The 12,090-nt window shown below is 42.1% G+C and overlaps 2 long non-coding RNA genes across 3 annotated transcripts in view; one reads left to right on the top strand and one right to left on the bottom strand.

Annotated features, from left to right (window-relative positions):
• LOC123958268 overlaps nt 1–5,764 on the top strand; it is a 15,258-nt gene extending 9,494 nt beyond the window's left edge. The window contains exons 2-4 of one of the 2 annotated variants that reach the window (XR_006822020.1): nt 3,106–3,184; nt 4,772–4,809; nt 5,477–5,764. This is a non-coding gene — a long non-coding RNA (uncharacterized LOC123958268). Of the gene's footprint in view, nt 1–3,105; nt 3,185–4,486; nt 4,746–4,771; nt 4,810–5,476 lie in introns of those variants that run through there. The other variant, XR_006822021.1, reaches the window with a different exon arrangement.
• A 1,300-nt stretch (nt 5,765–7,064) lies between these two features.
• Nucleotides 7,065–11,868, bottom strand: LOC123958267. Its single transcript, XR_006822019.1, has 3 exons — nt 11,623–11,868; nt 8,108–8,260; nt 7,065–7,445 (listed from the first exon to the last, which is right to left on the bottom strand). It is a non-coding gene; the product is annotated as an uncharacterized LOC123958267 (long non-coding RNA).
• Between the last annotated feature and the right edge of the window lie 222 nt (nt 11,869–12,090).

Raw genomic sequence — 12,090 nt, 5'->3', positions numbered from 1 at the left:
CTCGGAAAAGAGAGCCATGCTGTACCTCAGTACCCGCACGGAAAGGGCTTCGCAACGGGCGCAGGCAGCCCCCTCGAGAGCTGCCCGGGCGTGCTCCATCCCCTAACATGAGACACACATCTCATGAGAATCTCCATCCGTGATGTACCGAGGGCAAGAAAAAACACACCTTCTGTACATCTGGTTGCCGGACATGCTGGTAGACTTCTTCTTCAGGTAAGACATACTGCTCGTAGGACTGGAGCTTTCTTCAAACAACATACAGAGCGCCTGCTGAATAGAAAAAAGCTAATGATGAGTGTGTACAGGTGTGCTTTATACTCCTCCGGTTATTCCGTCACACCTTACCGTTCTAGCAACAAGCCAATAGGACTGGAGTGATTTCATTCACGTTCAGACCTGCTTCGCCTAGAGGCGTTCCCATAGTGTCGTAACCGACGCAGTTCGAGTTCCCTTGAAGGGGAACTACCCAGACAGACTTTTGTTGCCTATTTTTTCTTATTTAAGTCACAATGTCAGTGTCATTTTGGCCAGTGGAAAACTACTTGTTACTGGTCATATGGGCCCTTTAAAGGTATTTCAACAAGTTAAAAGGACTGGGTAAGTTATCATCAGCCATAACTCAAACAAAGGCTCATAGCTAAAATCAATTCATTTTGAGAACTTTTCATCCGGCATTCAGACCAAACGCAAATTTTATCCTCGCATTGCTTTCCTCGTGGGGGTTTTATTGCTGGACAACTGCCAAGTGTACACACACCGCGCAATAAATAGCATAAACATATGAATTGATGCTTTGTCAGGTCTGTCAGCAGGAGAACAACTAAAATGTTTGTTTTCTGAATGGAGTTCGGATTGATCAGGGCTATGCAATGCTAACTTGTTCACAGTAAAGTACAACGATAGCTGGAATAAAGGTAGTTCAACTTCTTCGCTTTCTTTTCTCCAAGCAATGTCCAGTTTTGTCCGTTTTTTATATAAATATGAAGTAGTAGTCCAACAGAAATATGGGTGCCCACTGACGCTAACAACAACACTGGAACCGGATGTGCACAGAAGCTAGCTGGTGAGAAGCTTGAGTGAAGATAAATCAGCGCTGCTCCTGGATCTTCTCCCCCAAGTTTAGCAGCTCTACGCCTGCCAGCAGAATTTCAATCCCTCTCTCCCTCTTCTCTGCCTGGTCCTCTCCACACAACGCTCTGAAGCCGTCGGTGACGTATGGACATTCTCAACGCTGATAGGCTATCGCGACTCAGCATCATGTGACTTTCTTGCTAGAGTTGAAAATTATGTTTTTTGTAATTTTATGTAAACGCACCGCCCCCAACGCTCGCTTCACTTTTGGTCTGAAAGCACCTTTAGTGATAAGTAGCATGGCGGAATCATTTTTTTTGGCAAGTGTAAAACTGCATTTGCTATGGGTTGTATTGTCCATTTAAATGAATTGTAACTGGTAATAAGGACTGATTGAACTATAATATGTTTTTTTGGCCAGTGCAATACTACAAACTACATAAGTAAACTGGTAAAAAGATTGGTTGGCACAGAGCAAGCAAAAATAATGTCATGTGGAGAATTGCAAGAACCATGTTAATTAAAGACTGCAGTCTGTTTTCCAAATAGAAACAAGGACATTAAACATAGGCCACCAAACACAAATTTCATCAGCAACAATAGGCTAATTTTATTGCTTATATTAATGTTTTGAAAACTACAAACACTTCAACTGTGATTATTCCGTTACGAGAAACATTAACGCTTCACAAAGACATACCTTTGCTATTACCGTGGACATGAAGTGATTAACTGTTTGACTCAGATAAAAGCAGCTGTAGATGTCTAGATACTGGGGAGGGCAATCACTTTTCTGCGGATAAACACTTTTCGGCACCTCCAGCACATGTTCTGATTCAGATTGTGCACGAAGAGTAGAGGCTGTTCACAGACGGGTCTGTTGTCAGTGAGAGAGAGAGGAGGGAGTAATGGACACTTTGCTAATCTACTTCGACATCAACGAAAATTGTGCACGCTGGCATTCCGCTTGTGAATAGGCTTTAGTTGTCAAGGTAACACTCTCAGAATGTTGCGGTTTGTTGAAAAACGGCGCACACTGGTCCGACTTTCTACGACTCCACAGAACCCGACTAAAGACTCCATCCCACAAACACTGACTGACAGCACACACTGATCCAACAGTTGGTTGGAGTCAGTCGGCGTTTGTGTGCAAGCAGCTGTAGAGGCTATGTATCCCCCCCAACCTCCACCCGACTCTAAAACATCAAAGTAACGGAGTGCTACTGAGATTGGAAACTGAAACATAATCACATCAAATTACAATTCAAATTGTCATCTTCCACCTACTTGTAACTGAAAAAAGTAATCACCTTACTGTAACATATTACTAAGAAATGCCACATAAGCGAACCCACCAGGATGCTCTGGTGGTCTAAGTTAAGTTGCCAGTCAGTACAGTAAGATCTAATGATTAAGGAGCATGGTTTTCACATTAAAAAGTATAAAAAAGTCTGACAATACCAATACCAACGAATGAATAATGTATGAATATTAGGTAGAACACCTTGTAGCATTGTGCTAATTTGCTGCTTGGATTTTAATCTTCTTTACATCCACCTAATCAGCCTCTGTAAATTGAGGACCTTGGTCTGTGGAGCTTGGAGTGTCTGCAGCTTTTCATTCCAGCTAAACCCTACAGCAGCTAATATAACAGATTAACAAAACAACTTGAGAAGATGAACAAACCTGTGAGACGGGCCACTGTGATGTTAAGATCAGTGGTGCATAATTTAGAAACACTACAGCTACTACTCGATCACTGCTGTCATCATGATCCTATAATTTCTTTCATATTAGCAGCTCCGCTCCACAAATCTGCCCACAGTAGATGACAAATACATGCAGCGGAGGTAATATCCATCTTAGACTCTAACACAATAAAAGCCGATCTGTGTCCTTATTTAAGAACTTTAACATCTTTAGATTTCGTCATGTTGTCATGGCGTGTGTTGTAATAGGGAGCTGATGCAATGCAGTAAAACAAGGGAAAGTGACGAAGTGAGTGAGCTGAATTCTGCTGCTCTCTTTCAGCTACAGCCTGCTGGCAAGTTGTGGAAGGAGGGGAGGAAAACACTCAAAAGCACAAGTGTGTGTCGAAGTTGCGTGCATGGTAAAACTGCACACACACACATACACACACACACAGACACGCTGCATGACTCTGTTTAATTATCTAGGAATGAACTGCGAGAGCTGGCTGTGAGGAGTGACTGTGTGTAATGTATGTATGTGTGGATGTGGGTGCATCTGTGTGCAATGAGTCTTTACTTTGCATGTGGTGTGTGTGTGTGTGTGTGTGTGTGTGTGTGTAAGTTATTATTAGAGAGCACAAGGGAGCAGTTGGTTATGGGGAAACAGAAGGAAAGCCGAGCTGTAATTCCTTTCCTCGTGAATCATTCATGAGCATTTGTATGTGTATGTGTAAACATGCAAACATACGTGTGTGTGTGTGTGTGTGTGTGTGTGTGTGTGTGTGTGTGTGTGTGTTGGGGGGGTGGGGTGGGGTGTTCACGGCCATCTAGCACAGGAGCAGCTCCGGCTGTGGCTCCTATAAAACCACAACAATGGCAGTTTGTCAAATCAGAAGCCCGTACTATGTCCTTCTATTAAACCAACTGAAGGCTGCGGGGGCCATTTTCACTGAGTTCACCAGAACCCACCATTAATCTGGCCTTACATCAACCATTGATTTCCATTATCTTCCCAAAGCTTTGTGGGAAAGAGCTGTCTTGTTGGACAACTATATAAAGGCGACAGCGATGTGGTTAGCACTGTGAATCAAAAAGGGAAAAATTAGCATCTTGTAATGTAATGTTGAAGTTGGGGGAAGAATTTGACCCAAATTTATAATCAAACATTTACCCTGGTGCATCCAAGTTAAGCATAAGTAGTCCTTCCAGGTATTCATGATCTTTGATCACATTACAAAAATGCAACAAATTCTTAAATGTATATTGAGAGATTATGCATTTTGCATATGCTAGTCCGACCCAAATTTGACACTAAAAATGATCTTCTGTATCTCTTCCCAGAAGGCAGCAGGGTGAACAGGCTGTGGATGGGTGGGTACTGTACTTTAGTATCCTTTGGGCTCACCGATAGCACTGATGCTCGGGAGATGGGTACCAATGACAGTTTTAATCCCCCGCTGCAGAGCCCTCTGGTCCTGGGCCGTGCACATCCCATGCCAGTTGGTGATGTTTCCAGTCAGGATGTTTTCTATTGCTCCTCTGTAAAAGTTAAGTTTGCCTGACAGACCCGGCCACTCCCTCCTGCCCTACAGTAACCCCTTTCCTGCCATTCCTCATACCTGACCATCTCACCAGCTCCCCATTTCTCTGATTAGCCTTGCAATATATATACCAGTCCATCTCCACTCTGCCTGATGGTGTGCATCTGCCTTGCTTTACAGCATTATTCTGCAAGTCTGATTCTGCCTGCCTGATTTACTGCCTGCCCCACGGTCTTCTGATTCTCAGCTTTGCTCCTTACTAGACGTGTTTGCCTGATCTGACTATCTACCTGGTTTTGACCCTTGCCTGACTGAGTAAACTTGGACTTTATCTTGCCTGCCTGTCTGTGACTTGTGCTCTTGGGTTCAAGCTGTGTCTGTTGAATGTGTAACTTGTAACTGTTGGCTAGTAAATTTGTCAAAACGACTTTATAAGTTTATAATATGTCAATGTTGTGTTTACAGCTTGTTCCAATGCTTCCAAGTGACCAAAACCGATAGAAGTAAGTGCATTATGAATGTAGAACACTTGTAATGGAGTAGTTTTTACTACTTACTACTTTTACTTTTTATGCATGAAAGCACATAAATGCTTCTAAGCTTGGATAGTGACTGAATGAATGAGGTTAAAGAGGGATTAAAATGACACTTGTTAGCAATGTGGCTAGGACTCTGTGATAGAGAAGAACTCATTCAGGAGGACCTTTATGGTATCAAGGTTGAGAGGTACCAGTTGCAAATTCTGCATCTGGTAAGGGTGCCTCCTGGGTGCTTGTCTTTGGAGGTGACCCCAGGACACACTTGAAGGATTACATTTCCCCTGCCAGCCTCGGAGAACACGTGGTTCTCTGAGAAGGCTCTGGAAAAAGCTGCTAGGGAAAAAGGACATTTGATCTACTCCTATGTAACTATATTCTTCAAAAAAACTTATGTAAAGCTATAATCTGCAAAACAGAGATTGCTAGAGCCAAAACTGTGTGACTACTTCCTGGACCGTATGAGCAGCCTGCCATAGAAGGGTAGAACGATCCTTTCAGCATGTTCAGAGACTCAGCTAGTCACACTCACAACATGATTTGAAGATGATTTTTTACAGCATTTTCATACAAGCATTCATCGCCAACAGGCTGTTGCTCTGCATCTATATATAACATCTCTATCATCTTTCAGCGCCACGGGAGATTCATCTGGAGGTCGTGGTGGCTGGAAGAGAGATACAGAAGAAGTGAAATTTTCAATTAACCTACTTTGATCAGCCTCTTTAGTGTTTTTTGTTTTTGGGTGGGAGGAGATGTGCAGTCGTTCTGTGTGTCTTTTCCAATTTAGTTTCCTGTTATCGTGCGGGTTCATCACACACCCACTCCTTCTCACTGTGCTGGGATTAAGACAACAGATTCCTTGCCACAGTCAGCCTACACGGTGGATTAAGACCAAAGCAAACCCCAGGTTGTTGCTCTCATTTTCTCGTCTGTTTCTCTTGCTCTCATTCAGAAGCAGCCCTCTCCCCTCCTAAGTGAGCCTCTTCAAGAGGATGAGCCCAGCTTATAGCTGAAAATGTGCATTTTGGCGATTAAGGCCACTTGATGGATATCACACCACAGTCATCAGCTCATGCTATAAAGAGCTTCTGACCCTGAAATGCCAATTTGTATTGCTTTTTTTGCTTTAATCTGGATTTTAAGCGTCCCCATGAACTTGTGACTCAGACAAACATGAAGAAGTGATTGATTTCTACACATCCCAAAGGTGCAAGAGATTAGCTCATTTGTCATGTGCTTGGACACTGTTGGTGTGATAATTCATGATCACATATGATCAGCGCAATGTGTCCTAAAAGACAAAATAATTATCATCGCCTCCCAAAACAACATATATGACCATAAGACGTTACAGAAGTCATGTGACGTGAAACAGTTCCAGTTTGGTCAGGTTTAGGGAACAAAACTACCTGGTTAGGTTTAAGAAAAGACTGTGGTTTCGGGGGGGAAGGGGGCGGGGAGGGGTTGGGGGGCTTGATTTACAGAGGCCCTCTGTACTCACTGCAAGTGTAATCCATACTAAGCACGTCAGGGCTTCAAGCTGAGGAAGGAGGCATCCAGAGCCAGCATCTTGACCCTCAGGCTTACTTACATTAAGGCCATAGTAGACGATTACCTAGCTACTGACCTTAATCCGCTTTAGGGCCGTTATGGCCAACTGGGTGGGAGACAGAGCAAATGTGTGCGGCCAGGTGTAACATGAGAGTGAGTCAGTTCTGCCAGCTAATGATGTGACAAAAGTTGATAGCTGTGTTGGTGGAGAGCAGCTTCAAATGGAAGCCCTTTTCTGCCAATAAAAGAAAAAAATAAATGAAAAGGTATGCATGATAAAGTCAAAAAGGGACAACATTTTGAATTACATCATAAATAAACAGTTATTTAGATCGGTGCTTCTTTTGGGACCTCTATCCTTTTAGGTTAATGTAATATCAATGTCTGTGGTTCTTTCTGTTGCAATGAGGTTGTCAAGTGATTCTTCCACTGAGGTCTGCGAGGCACAAAACCAACAATCATTTGAGCTTGTGGCCAAACTGGCATCTGCTTTTCTTAACTTTTGCATGAGCTTGTAATAATATTGGCTATTTGTTTTCCATGCAAACACACAGGCAAATAGAGAGAATATAGACAGAAACTCTCCTAGTGAAAAACAACAACACACTCTCAGCAGGAGAATTAGACTATGTTTACATGCCACTGGAAATAAACCAAGTGAAGAGAAAGGTTTTTAAGATTAGATTTATTTGGAATAACTAACTTTAAAACAGTGTGCAAAATGTTAAGGTACTTCAATGCTGACACATAACCTTGCTGGTTTGAAACAAAATTATTATGTTTAAGTTAATTGATTTTTCAGTTTGACATGAGTCAATAAAGAACTTGCAAAGTGTAACAGAAAAAAACCTGCCATTGTAGCTTTACCAAGTTATTTTCGTTTTCATCAAGCAGAAATTCAATCTGAATTAAAGCTGCAAGCAGCGTTGAACGGGTGCTCGCCTCTACGTCTGCGAGCCTCTAGGGGAGTGACAGTTGCATCCTTGGCACGGGAAGTTGGCTGACATGGCTCTGAGAATCAGGCACTGCATGAAGGAGTTCACAAGTTTCTAAAGGTCATTGATTTTAGAGAGAGAGAGAGAGAGAGATTATTGATGATCAATTGCTCATTAATTCTTAAAATTAACAAAAAGGGTGACATCTCAAATTTAGCCTGCAAGACACACTGAGATTTCAGGCACAACAAACTGAAGAACTGAACCCCTAAATGTGTCCCTTATATCAACTGGTCCTGATACTGATCAAATAACAGTCAATACTGTTCAAATGTGACAAATACAAAAATATCAGATTTGATTAGTTAATCCCAAACTTCACACAGCTAGATGAAAAGCAACAGGTTGTATTAGGAGAAGGAGGTGCAGCATACTTAGCTGCACAATATGTGACTGCATGTCGCAGACTGACGGACAAAAACGTCACTGAATGCCTGGTGTCTTACGACACGATGACAAAACAAACTGACCACATCATGGACCCAGAAGACATCCATTCTTTATCGGAAGAGGTGGGCTCTACGACTGAGAGGTAAAATGAGCCATAAAAGACTCTGTGGATCATAAACGAAGACAATTTGCCTGCTGTACTTTCCTGTCATGGCTGAGCAGTCAGAAACCATTGCTAACCTCAGGACGAGTTTGTCTTATTTTAATGTATTTCTATGTAAATTACTCTGAATTGCCTTGTGTCTGACTGATGTAAATAAACTTACCTTGCCTTGTACAGGGATCCAAACCAAACCCTGTGTTTACTGACTGTACCTGGCAGCCCACACTGTATCCAGAGACGCTGCACAAAGGAGCAGGTGGGGTAGGTAAAATGTTGCTTCTAAAGAAATCCAGTGCGTGTCTCCCTCTAAATACACCTAGTGAAAAAAATAGAAAATCAATATGTGGCCGTCAGCATTGATAATTATCCAAATTATAATTATGGGAAACATTGTTTTCGCCTTCACCCCCAGACAAAGCAGTCTCTCCCAACGTTTTAACTAATATCATATTCAACAGCAGCAAGCAGCGTGTTTTTTACTAAACATAACATCTCTTAACGCCTTTGGCTGAAATAAAAAAACTAAAGCAAGTACATCCTTTTGAACTACTGTTTTTCTAACATGAACACAGCATGTTTATAAGAGCAGTATTCAGTATTTTTACAAAACGTTACGTTAACACCACCCTCTCCCAGCGAGTCCAAGCGAGTTTCTTTCTGTAAGTTCCACGTTGCTGTGCTTCTTTAGCAGATGCTTCAGTAAATTAATTGTCGCACAGAGTTTACACTAGACGACAATGCTCTTTGCATCTTAGACTGTGACACAATAATGGCAGTAGCTACTTACAGCTGTGGAAAGAACGCCTCTCTCCCTCGTTCTCCATTCTTCACTTCAAGGATGGTGTGTTCTCTAACGCAGTAACAGCGTTACTTGGATTAGTAACTGTAATAACATTACTGTTTTAGCAAAGTAATCCATTACAGTATTGGGAAAAGTACTAATATTATGTTACTGCTCAACACTGAAGCTAACCACCTACTCCACCGACTCCAGATATATCACATCCTAGTCAGCAACATGAGACTGATATCCACCTTCTCATCTAACTCTTGGAAAGTGTGTCTATTCCTTTAACAAAGCAAAACATGCACATCAGGAGGGGGTCGCATTATTCAGGTGTCAACAGACAAGTCGGCAAGACAGACCCTTCAGACAGCAGCTGCTGTCATTTACAATGCAATTAAGTAATGATGAAATTGAGTAACTGACATATGAAATAATGTGTGTTACCATAATAAGTGTACTACCAATTTTAATTGGACAGATACGTAATATTTCTTCCAATGACAAAAAAAGAAAAGAAACAATAGCCCAAAAAAATGTCCAATAACATAATTCCAATAATCCTCCCTGTCCCCCTGAAGAGAATGAAATGGAGTGGAAAGAAAAGAGGAATGTGACCTAACTGTCACGGCTGCACACTGGATGGATGGATGGATGGATGGATGGATGGATGGATGGATGGATGGATGGATGGATGGATGGATGGATGGATGGATGGATGGATGGATAGGTAGAAAGATGCTTTATTGTCATTGCACGTTAAACACAATGAAATTTGGTTTGGCAGCAGATAGGAGGGGCAGGGGGAGACCAGGGTCGGGTGAGGAGTTGCCTGGAGACTGACGAAGAAGGATGTAGGTGTGGAAGGAGCCGAGGATGAGAGTTTGCCCGGGGCACATCGATTAAACACGTGGGGGGGGGGTATTGACCCCGGGGGCCATGGCGCTGTCAGGAGTATTTAGCCTGGTTTGGCTGCAAGCTCTCCCCTGTGGTTTTCATCAGTCTCACAGGGACAGGCTTCTGTCAGGCAGAACTGACAGCATACACACTACCAGGAGCGCACCTGCTGACACACTGCCAGCGACAGAATTCCTAGAGAGACGTTCAGGATTTGTCTATTGTACAAACTCTGTTTGTTGTTATAGTTTTCATGCCTCTCAGTAATAAGAACGCTTTACTTATCAACTGATTCAAATCCGTATGTGGCAACAGACACAGCCTTAGAATGGAGAGGATTTGGGCAATTACATAAGCAATCAAACAGGTTTAAAAACTACAGTTAAAAACTACCTCAGTTTAATCATACTGTCTGAATCACATATTTGGATATGATGGCAAACAGTTAACATCCAGTAGTTATTGAAGAGATCATATGACTCCTGTTGCGCACACACATACTGTAGTTTCACAATGCAATGGACAGCTGTATCACACATTTACTGTGCATCCTCTTTCAGTTTGCTTTAAAATCGGTTATTTTTAGAGAATTTAAAACCTGTCTTGGGGTGTCCTGATGGCCTAGAGGTTAAGGCAACATCCCGGGTTTGTGTCCAGCTGGAGGCCTTTGTTGCACGTCATTCCCTGTCTCTTTCTCTCAGAGCTGGCCCTAATCTTCCCTAATCAAAATTGAGTTAGAGGGCCCTCTGAATGTTGTGTGTGGCAAAGAAGAAGCATCTCTTATTTTTCAGAAAGATCTGATGCATCTTTTATGTTTTCATCCTGCTGTCTTTGTTGTTTAGCACCAAAACACCAAAGCACATTCCTTATATGTGAAAACCTACTTGGCAATAAAGCTGATTGTAATGGAAAAACAATAACTACCCTATTACTATCAAGACCAAACTGAGCAGCCTGACCCATCAGCCGCTAGGGCAGCTGATTTGCAATTATAAACAACTTCATTAATAACCATATGCTTATTATGATGCTTGATAGAGAAAGCTGTTTTTCCTTTTATTTTATTCTTTTATATTTTACTTCTTTTGTGCAAAATTCTCATTCAATTCTCGGTGCGCAACATGTCATTTGCTAATTTAAGTTGAAGTAGCTGGACGCAAAACTCTTTATTTGCTAGGCTAGATCAAACCCTAACTAGCTGGATGCAAAACATGTGGTTTGGTCATTGGCAAGCTGACTGCAAAATATGCACCTAAAGACGCTGGTTGTGGAAAAACATAATTTGCTCCAAAATAACTCCAGCAATCTTATGTATGCTGAGATCTCATTATTCAGGAAACCAACATGTTGAGCCACACTTCTATCTATCTATATATAAACTGTAATAAAATCTGGAGCTTAACTAGAGTCAAATGTTGTCAAATGTTTCCTTGCATGGATAAGGTGAGAGACATGTAGGGATGGACGGCAGAAGATAAATAATAAGACTTAAGGAAGGAGTGAGAGAGAAGGAGGGGGAGAGGAAACAATGTGGTTAACAGGAATGGCAGAGAAACATTATTTTAAGTCATAGTCATCTTTGCTTCAAGTAGATGGAGGGCGTCTCCATAAGCCCCGAGCTCTGCTCAAAAGCATGAGGAAGCCTAGAAAGCCTGCTTTGAGTGTGCCTCAGAGAAACGAAAAGCGTAATCTACTTTCCCTCACTCTCCCTCCCCCTGAAGCATAACAAAGAGCCTGGGTAGAGTGTTTGTGATGCTAATTCTGCAGGAATAAATATGCAACACAATTTTCAGATGCTTAAAGAGCGAAGGAAAGACGAAGAAGAACGGTGATGGAAAAAGAAACGGTGCTTTAGGGGGCTGCCAGGAGGGAGTAGACTAATCCGTTAACATATCCAGTGTATGAAGGAAACGGGAAATTGGAACATGTTGCTGATGAAATGGGAGAAAAGGCTGAATTGAACGAAGAGCAGCCAATCTCAGGTGTTAAAGCATTACCTGGTGACTGGGCAGTGGCTTAGTTCTGCTCATCCTGTATGAGATGGATGACTCTTGTCTCACTGGAACAATGCACATCTGAAAGTCTACATGATGCCGAATCCCGCGGGACAGCTCTTATCCTTAGAAACACAGCTGCAGCCATCAGTCAGCGTGTTAAAAGCCTTAATAATATGGGGCAAAGTACTAAACATGCCCAGTTGTCTCAGAATAAAACTTTATCTCTCTGTTAATCCTTGGGCGGCCTGTTTCTCTTTTCTCCTCCCAGCTGCCTCTATCCTCATGCACAGCTCCCCCTGAATAAGCTACAGTGTATACACTAGGACTGAATGACTAGAGGAAAATGGTTAAATGAGATTTTTCAGGCCAATATTGTGATCAAATTTTGTAAATTCAAATACTGGCCTGTAATTCTGGTCTACATGGTAGTAAACAAGATATGCTTTGTACTAATGGTTGTTGTTGAGG

This window comes from Micropterus dolomieu, linkage group LG19, assembly GCF_021292245.1.
Source record: "Micropterus dolomieu isolate WLL.071019.BEF.003 ecotype Adirondacks linkage group LG19, ASM2129224v1, whole genome shotgun sequence".
NCBI classification, from domain to species: Eukaryota; Metazoa; Chordata; class Actinopteri; order Centrarchiformes; family Centrarchidae; genus Micropterus; species Micropterus dolomieu.
The sequence above is the reverse complement of the archived record's forward strand: the minus strand, read 5'-3'. Positions and strand labels throughout refer to the sequence as shown.